General features: G+C 40.0%; 1 non-coding gene across 1 annotated transcript; it reads right to left on the reverse strand.

The window, feature by feature from the left end:
• Positions 1–2218: 2218 nt before the first annotated feature.
• Positions 2219–2322, reverse strand: LOC112725633 (small nucleolar RNA R71). The gene has a single exon (XR_003164727.1). It is a non-coding gene; the product is annotated as a small nucleolar RNA R71 (small nucleolar RNA).
• Between the last annotated feature and the right edge of the window lie 6033 nt (positions 2323–8355).

An 8355-nucleotide genomic window follows, 5' to 3' on the forward strand; every position in this document is an offset into this window, starting at 1 on the left:
AAAAGGCCTCACTGGAAGTGTCTGGCGTTTAAGCTGCAGTTTAAGCTTAAACTACAACTTAAACGCCACTCTTGGAAAAGGTTTCTGGGCCAAAAATATTGTGATTTAAGTTAGTCTTTAAGCACAAATATTAACGTAAACTTACTTTGGTATGAAACCCAATTGAATATCATGGTTTATGGGATTGGGCCTGAAGGATTGATGAGTTTGAAATCTCAATTTATTGAGTCATGTGTCATTATTTGATTATCACTAAGTTGGCTCAATAAATGTTACAGGATTTGGATCAACAACCTCATCAAGATTATGGATCATAAACCCAAGGCAAAAGGAAAGCAAGGAGAGGCCTCAAAGCCCAAGAAGCACAACTGAAGCTCAATATAGAAAGTGTATAAATAGGATAGAAGTTAAGTTAGAAGGAACTTTTACTTTCACTTTTAGAGTTTTCCTTTTCTTTGTAATTGAATTCAGAGCTATGATTCACTAAACCCCCTTTCATTGGGTTAGGGAGCTCTATTGTAATTCAATGAATCAATAATAGTTTACCTTCTTCTTCAATCTTTTCTCTTGAATTTTGTTAGAAAGCTTCTCGATCTAATTCCATTGAGTAGTTGTCTTGGGAAAGAAACTACCCATACTTGGAATCCTTCGGAGCCTTGGGAAAGGAATGGAGGATTCATGCTAGAGAAGCTTTCTCACAGTGAATTGGATTGGGGTTTGGATGGATATTGTGACATGTAATCCTACCAAATTGTGGTTCATGAAATTGTGTGGTATAATCAGTGATCAAGCATCATCTCTTCTTATGAACATTTAAACCAAGGGATTGGGAATTTGTTTGTTTTTAGAGAGAATTGGTGAGCCAAGGGATTGGTATCCAATCATATAAGATTGCCAAGCAAAATTCAATGAACGCATTGGTTGAGGAAGAGATAAACATGTTTTGATTCGGAGATCTCAATATCTCCTATAACCCAATGAATTCCCCATTTCTGATTTCCATTTTCTCTTTACATTCTGCAACTCAATTCATGCAACACCCCCATTCCCTTTTAATTTCAGCAATTTAGTTTCTGCTCTTTAATTCATTGCAATTTAAGATTCCGCCATTTCAATTTCTTGTCATTTACTTTTACCGCCAATTTTACATTCCGCAATTCTCATCTCAATCTTGATTCCGCTCAACTAGAACACACTTCTAATCCGAATTGCTCACTCAACCAATCCTTGTGGGATTCGACCTCACTCTATTGTGAGTTTTTACTTGACGATAACCGGTGCACTTGCCGGAAGGAATTTTGCCGATCGTGCAATTTCCTAAATCGTAGCATAACTAGTTTATGTGCATCAAGTATATGGCGCCGTTGCCGGGGATTGGTTTTCGATTGACAATTCTCAAATTGGAAGCTAACTAGATTGAGCAATTTTCTCTTGCTTTGTTAATTCTGTTCAAGATACTTGTTGAATTTTAATTTCTGCACTCGGTTACATGCTTTCCTTCTTTATGCCTTTAAATTCATGCAACTAACTCACTAACGCACTAACTGTTTGAATTAATTCCTCAATTGATCTAACCATACTCTTCCATTAACCAAGAGTACTTCACTTGTTTGTGTTTGAGCTGTGTTCTTGTATGACAGGTAGGAGAGGAGAGACATCAACTCCTCCATATACCGAACCAGAGAGGACCCTTCATAGACTTAGAAGGGAAGCAAGAGGGAAGAGAGTAGTGGGAGAAGAGGAATCTGAAGGAGAATCTGAGGACAATTTTGAGGAAGCTTTAGATCTCAACATGGATAGAGAAGTTCACAACCATGAGAGAGCTGATGGAAACGATGCCATTCCTGAGAGGAGGGTTCTTAGTTCATACATAAACCCAACCTCTGGGAATTGTGGTAGTAGCATCCAGAAACCACCCATTCAGGCCAACAATTTTGAGCTCAAGCCACAGCTAATATCACTTGTGGAGAATCATTGTTCCTTTGGAGGAAGTGCTAATGAAGACCCAAACCAACATCTCACAAAATTCCTGAGAATTTGTGACACTGTGAAGTCCAATAGAGTCCAGGAAGATGCCTATAAACTGCTTTTGTTCCCATTTTCACTTAGGGACAAAGCAGCTAAGTGGCTGGAATCATTCCCAAGGGGGAGTCTAACAACATGGGATGAGGTGGAAAGCAAGTTTCTGGCACGTTTCTACCCTCCACAAAAGGTCAATAGGCTTCGATCTGAGGTTCAGACTTTTAGACAACAAGATGGTGAAACTCTCTACGAGGCATGGGAGAGATTCAAGGACTTGACAAGGAAATGCCCACCAAACATGTTCCATGATTGGGTGCAATTGCACATCTTTTATGATGGGCTCTCTTATGAATCAAGGAAGGCTGTAGACCATTCATCAGGAGGTTCATTGAACAGGAAAAAGACTGTGGAAGAAGCCATTGAAGTGATCGAGACAGTGGCTGAGAATGAGTACTACTATGCATCAGAGAGGCACAACACTAAGGGAGTCATGGAGCTGAACCATGTTGATACAATTCTAGCCCAAAACAAGGTGTTTGCCAAGCAACTAGCAGAGCTTACCAGGCAATTAGAAACAAAGCAAGTGGCTGCAATACACACACAAGATCAAGAGGAAGTAAGCATTGAAGGAGGTGATTGGGATGAGGCTAACTATGTGGGAAACCAACAAAGGCAATCATATGATCCACATTCCAACACTTACAACCCAGGCTGGAGAAACCACCCAAACTTTGGGTGGGGAAACCAACAAACCCAACCACAAAACCACAAACCTTACAACCACAACCAACATAACAATTCCACATACCAAAACTCCAACCAAAGATCATACCAAGCCACACAAAACACTTACCCCCAACCATCATATCATGGCCAAAATAATCAACATACCCAACCTAATCCGAACCAACAATTTCAAGATCAATTAAACCGGATAGAAGGAATGATGGCAACCATGAGCCAAGACATAATTGAATTGAAAGCTTTTAAGGAAGAAGTAAATTCTAACTTGCAAAACCAAGGAGCTGCCATCCAGAAGCTAGAAAATCAAATTTTGTATTTGACTAAGCAAGCCCCTGGGACAAGCGGTTCGCATGCTGCCAAGGCTATTGCAAGGGAAGAATGTAAGGCCATAACCCTCAGAAGTGGAAAGAATCTAAAGGAGATCTCAAGGGAAACCACAGAGGATGAAGCAAAGGAAAATGTGAAAGACAAAGAACAAGGACAATCTTTTACACCGTCTGCAACAAAAGAAAAAGAAAAAGAGGTCCTGAAGCCTTACACACCTAAAGCACCTTATCCTCAACGTTTGATGAAAAGTGAAAAGGATGGCCAATTCTCCAGGTTCTTGGAGATTTTCAAGAAGCTTCAAATCAACATTCCCTTTGCTGAGGCAATAGAGCAAATGCCACTCTATGCAAAATTCTTAAAAGAATTAATGACCAAGAAGAGAAGCTGGAGAAATGAGGAAACTGTGTTGTTAACTGAAGAATGCAGTGCCATCATTCAGCACAAATTGCCTCAGAAATTGAAGGACCCAGGCAGTTTCCAAATCCCCTGCATCATAGGAGAAGTCATGGTGGAGAAGGCCTTGTGTGACTTAGGGGCCAGCATCAATTTGATGTCGCTAACAATGATGAGAAGAATGAAGATTGAGGAAGCCAAACCAACAAGAATGGCCCTCCAATTGGCAGATCGAACTTTTAAATTCCCTCATGGGATAGTTGAGGACTTGTTGGTGAAAGTGGGAGAATTTATATTTCCTGCTGATTTTGTGGTGTTAGATATGGAGGAAGAAGCCAAAGCTTCAATAATTCTGGGAAGACCCTTCCTAGCCACTGCTGGAGCCATCATAGATGTACAAAAGGGTGAACTCACTCTTAGACTACATGATGAGAAATTGGTGTTTAATGTATTCAAGGCAATGAGCTATCCATCAGAATCACTAAGGGAATGCATGAGGGTTGATGTAGTGGACATTGCAGTACAAGAAACTTTTGAGGAAACAATAAAGGAATTGGCAGAGGAGGAGTTCACCAAGGATATTGAAGTTAGTGATATCAAGGGTGCTGACACAACCATGCTAAGCATGCCAGAGAGAGTGAAAGAAGAAAAGGAAGCACCAAAACCTGAGCTCAAAGCCTTGCCCCCTAATCTCAAGTATGCATACTTGGGTAGTGATGAGAGTCACCCTGTTATCATTAGCTCTGCCCTGAGCCAAGAACAGGAAGAAGAATTGATCAAGGTGCTGCAAACTCATGAAGATGCCATTGGATGGACCCTAGCTGATTTGAAGGGGATAAGTTCATCCATATGCATGCATAAAATCTTGTTAGAAGAGGATGCTAGACCCTCCATTCAAGCTCAGAGGAGATTGAATCCCGTCATGAAAGAAGTGGTACAAAAGGAAGTCAGGAAGTTATGGCAGGCAGGGGTAATCTACCCCATTTCTGATAGCCCATGGGTTAGTCCCATCCATGTAGTTCCTAAGAAAGGTGGCATAACTGTGGTACCAAATGAGAAGAACGAACTCATACCCACAAGAACCGTCACTGGGTGGAGGATGTGCAGAGACTACAGGAAGCTCAATGAAGCCACCAGAAAGGATCATTTCCCACTCCCATTCATGGATCAGATGCTTGAAAGGCTTGCCGGACATGCTTACTATTGCTTCTTGGATGGATATTCAGGATACAACCAAATAGTAGTTGATCCGAGTGATCAAGAGAAAACATCATTTGTTTGTCCATATGGAGTTTTTGCTTATAGACGCATGCCCTTTGGATTGTGCAATGCACCTGCCACTTTCCAAAGATGCATGCTGTCCATCTTTTCAGACATGATTGAAAAATTTATTGAGGTCTTCATGGACGATTTTTCTGTGTTTGGGGATTCTTTTCCCAGCTGCCTACACCACCTTGCCTTGGTGCTTAAGAGGTGCCAAGAGACTAACCTAGTATTAAACTGGGAAAAGTGTCATTTCATGGTCACAGAAGGAATAGTCCTTGGCCACAAAATCTCTAATAGAGGCATGGAGGTAGACAGAGCTAAGGTGAAAATCATTGAAAAACTACCTCCACCAAGTAATGTCAAGGCAGTTAGAAGTTTTTTGGGACACGCTGGTTTTTACAGAAGGTTTATTAGAGACTTTTCTAAAATAGCCAAACCTTTGAGTAACTTGCTTGTCTCTGATACACCCTTTGTATTTGATAAAAATTGCATGCTAGCCTATGAACTTTTGAAGCAAAAACTTTCCTCTGCACCTATCATTGCCCCACCTGATTGGAACTTACCTTTTGAACTGATGTGTGATGCATCAGACCTTGCTATTGGGGCAGTGTTAGGACAAAGGAAAGACAATTTGGTACATGTGATTTATTATGCCAGTAAAGTCTTGAATGCTAACCAAAGGAATTACACAACCACTGAAAAAGAACTCTTTGCAATAGTCTTTGCATTTGACAAATTTAGATCTTATCTCATTGGATCTAAAGTCATTGTCTTCACTGATCATTCAGCTTTAAAATATTTACTTGCTAAACAAGAATCTAAACCAAGACTTATTAGATGGGTTCTTTTGTTGCAGGAATTTGACATTGAAATCAAAGACAAGAAGGGTGTAGAGAACAAGGTGGCAGATCATTTATCAAGGATACCATGTGAAGAAGGAAGCACACAAAGCACACATATAAATGAGTGCTTTCCTGATGAACAACTCATGGTAATTCACAAAGCACCCTGGTTTGCAGACATAGCAAACTTCAAGGCCACTGGAGTTTACCTTTGGAATTTAACAAACATCAAAGGAAGAAATTGGTAAATGATGCCAAATACTTCATCTGGGACGAACCATACTTGTTCAAAAAATGTTCCGATGGCATACTCAGAAGATGCATATCCGAGGAAGAAGGAAGGGAAGTTTTATGGGACTGCCATGGCTCCACTTATGGAGGGCACTTTGCAGGAGAAAGAACAGCAGCTAAGGTGTTGCAGTGTGGTTTTTATTGGCCCACTATCTTCAAAGATGCAAAAGAATTAGTGAAGCACTGCCATGAATGCCAGAAAGCTGGGAACCTGCCAAGAAGAAATGAAATGCCACAACAATTCATTCTGGAACTTGAATTGTTTGATGTATGGGGGATAGATTTCATGGGACCATTTCCCTCCTCATACTCAAATAATTACATTCTTGTGGCAGTAGACTATGTCTCCAAATGGGTTGAAGCAATAGCAACTCCAACCAATGATAATAAGGTAGTCATGAACTTCCTCAGAAAACACATTTTTTGCCGTTTTGGGGTTCCAAGAGCAATCATCAGTGATGGAGGAAGCCACTTCTGCAACAAACCATTAGAGGCATTGCTTCTAAAATATGGAGTCAAACACAGGGTAGCCACACCATACCATCCACAGACAAGTGGGCAAGCCGAAATATCTAACAGAGAACTCAAAAGGATCCTGGAAAAGACTGTGGGAACTTCAAGGAAGGACTGGTCGATTAAGCTAGATGATGCTCTTTGGGCATATAGGACAGCTTTCAAAACACCAATTGGAATGTCTCCTTACCAACTAGTATATGGAAAAGCTTGCCATCTGCCACTGGAGTTGGAGCACAAGGCATACTGGGCCTTGAAACTTCTGAACTTGGACAACAAAGCTGCTGGAGAAAGAAGGATGTTGCAAATTCAAGAGTTGGAAGAATTCAGAGCAGAAGCTTATGAGAATGCCAAAATTTACAAAGAAAGAGCAAAGAAGAAGCATGACAGCAACATAGCCCCAAGGAAATTTGAAGAAGGGCAAAAAGTATTGCTCTACAATTCTAGGCTGAAGCTATTTCCAGGGAAGCTAAAATCAAGGTGGTCTGGACCATTCCTTGTCACCAAGGTCTCCAATTATGGACAAGTAGAAATCATGGAAGAAAAGTCACAACGAACCTTCATTGTTAACGGTCAAAGACTCAAACATTACTTGGGAGATGTGGAGGAGAAGGACAAAGTTAAATATCATCTCAACTGAGGAAGCTGACCGTCAAGCTAATGACGTTAAAGAAGCGCTTGTTGGGAGGCAACCCAACCTGAGGTAATACCTTGTTGCTGTTTCTTTTATTTGTTTCAATAAAAAGGGTGAAGTAGTTTCTGTGCATTGCAAAGAATTAAGTTTGGTGTTTCACACCAAACAATGAATTCATGGATCAATAATTCAAAGGGGAATGTGTGACTCTAAGTTTGGTGTTCCACCATAAAGATCAACTGAACACAACAACCTTTGAATTATATGAAAGGAACAACTATTCTAAGCAGTCACAGAAATGCTTAAAACCCTTAGTAGCAACATCATTCCAAGAGAACTCAAGGATTCAAAGAACATAGAAGTAAGTGGGAGACTAAGTTTGGTGTTCACACACCAACCTAAGACTCCGATACTTACCCACACATAGTTGAGCTAACCACTCAAGTGCTTGAGAAGCAAGCAACTTCATCACTCTTTGCAGGAAAGGAAACAAGAATCTTAAAGCATGAAGCAACATTTAGGAGAAGAAGGAGAAATCAAATTGTTTCCTGACAACAAAGAGAAAACAAGGAATTTCACAAGGTGGTATTATTCCTTGATAATTCTTTAAAAAGGGCAAACAAAAGCATGCGTGTTCTGGTTTAAACTGTAAATGTTGAATCTTTCTGGAATGTAGAGTTTTTCTAGTATGTGTGTTTGTTATTTGCTTTGAATAAAGTGAATGCCTAGATGTTTGGATATAACTTCACCTTCTTAAACGAGTGCTTGCCATGCTTGTTCTGTTTCCAAAAATAAAAGAAAAGTTTGAACAAAAGTAACTTGGCTAAATTAGTGACAAATCAAGTAGAATTAAGTGGTGGTATGCATGCTTGATTGTTTAGTCAGATCACTGGAATTAGAGTGTAGAATTATCATTCTTTGTGTAGAAATTGAAAACTGTCTATGGATCTTGATGAATAAATGTCTTTGGCCATGAAAAAGAAAGAAAAAGAAGAAGAAAAAGCCTCTGAAAAAGGGCAACCAAAAAGCAAGAAAATTGAGAAAATAAGCTAGGCACCAATGGTTTGATCTTCTAAGACAAATGCCTGTGGTGTTTATGTATTAAGGATATGCTTGGATGAATAGGTTCTGAGGAGTGTTTCAACACTTGGTAACTTGGGTTAACTAACCCGGGATTATCAACCAAAAGTCCATTATCAAGAGCAACCTAAATACAAAACATTTAGTCACACAAAGAGGTGCTGGGCACCAATGTCTCAAGAAGAAATGTGAACTAAAATGCCTAAAGTGGATATGTGTAGTGCACTGATAAGAAAAAGAAAA

Source organism: Arachis hypogaea, chromosome 11, assembly GCF_003086295.3.
Source record: "Arachis hypogaea cultivar Tifrunner chromosome 11, arahy.Tifrunner.gnm2.J5K5, whole genome shotgun sequence".
Classification (NCBI taxonomy): Eukaryota; Viridiplantae; Streptophyta; class Magnoliopsida; order Fabales; family Fabaceae; genus Arachis; species Arachis hypogaea.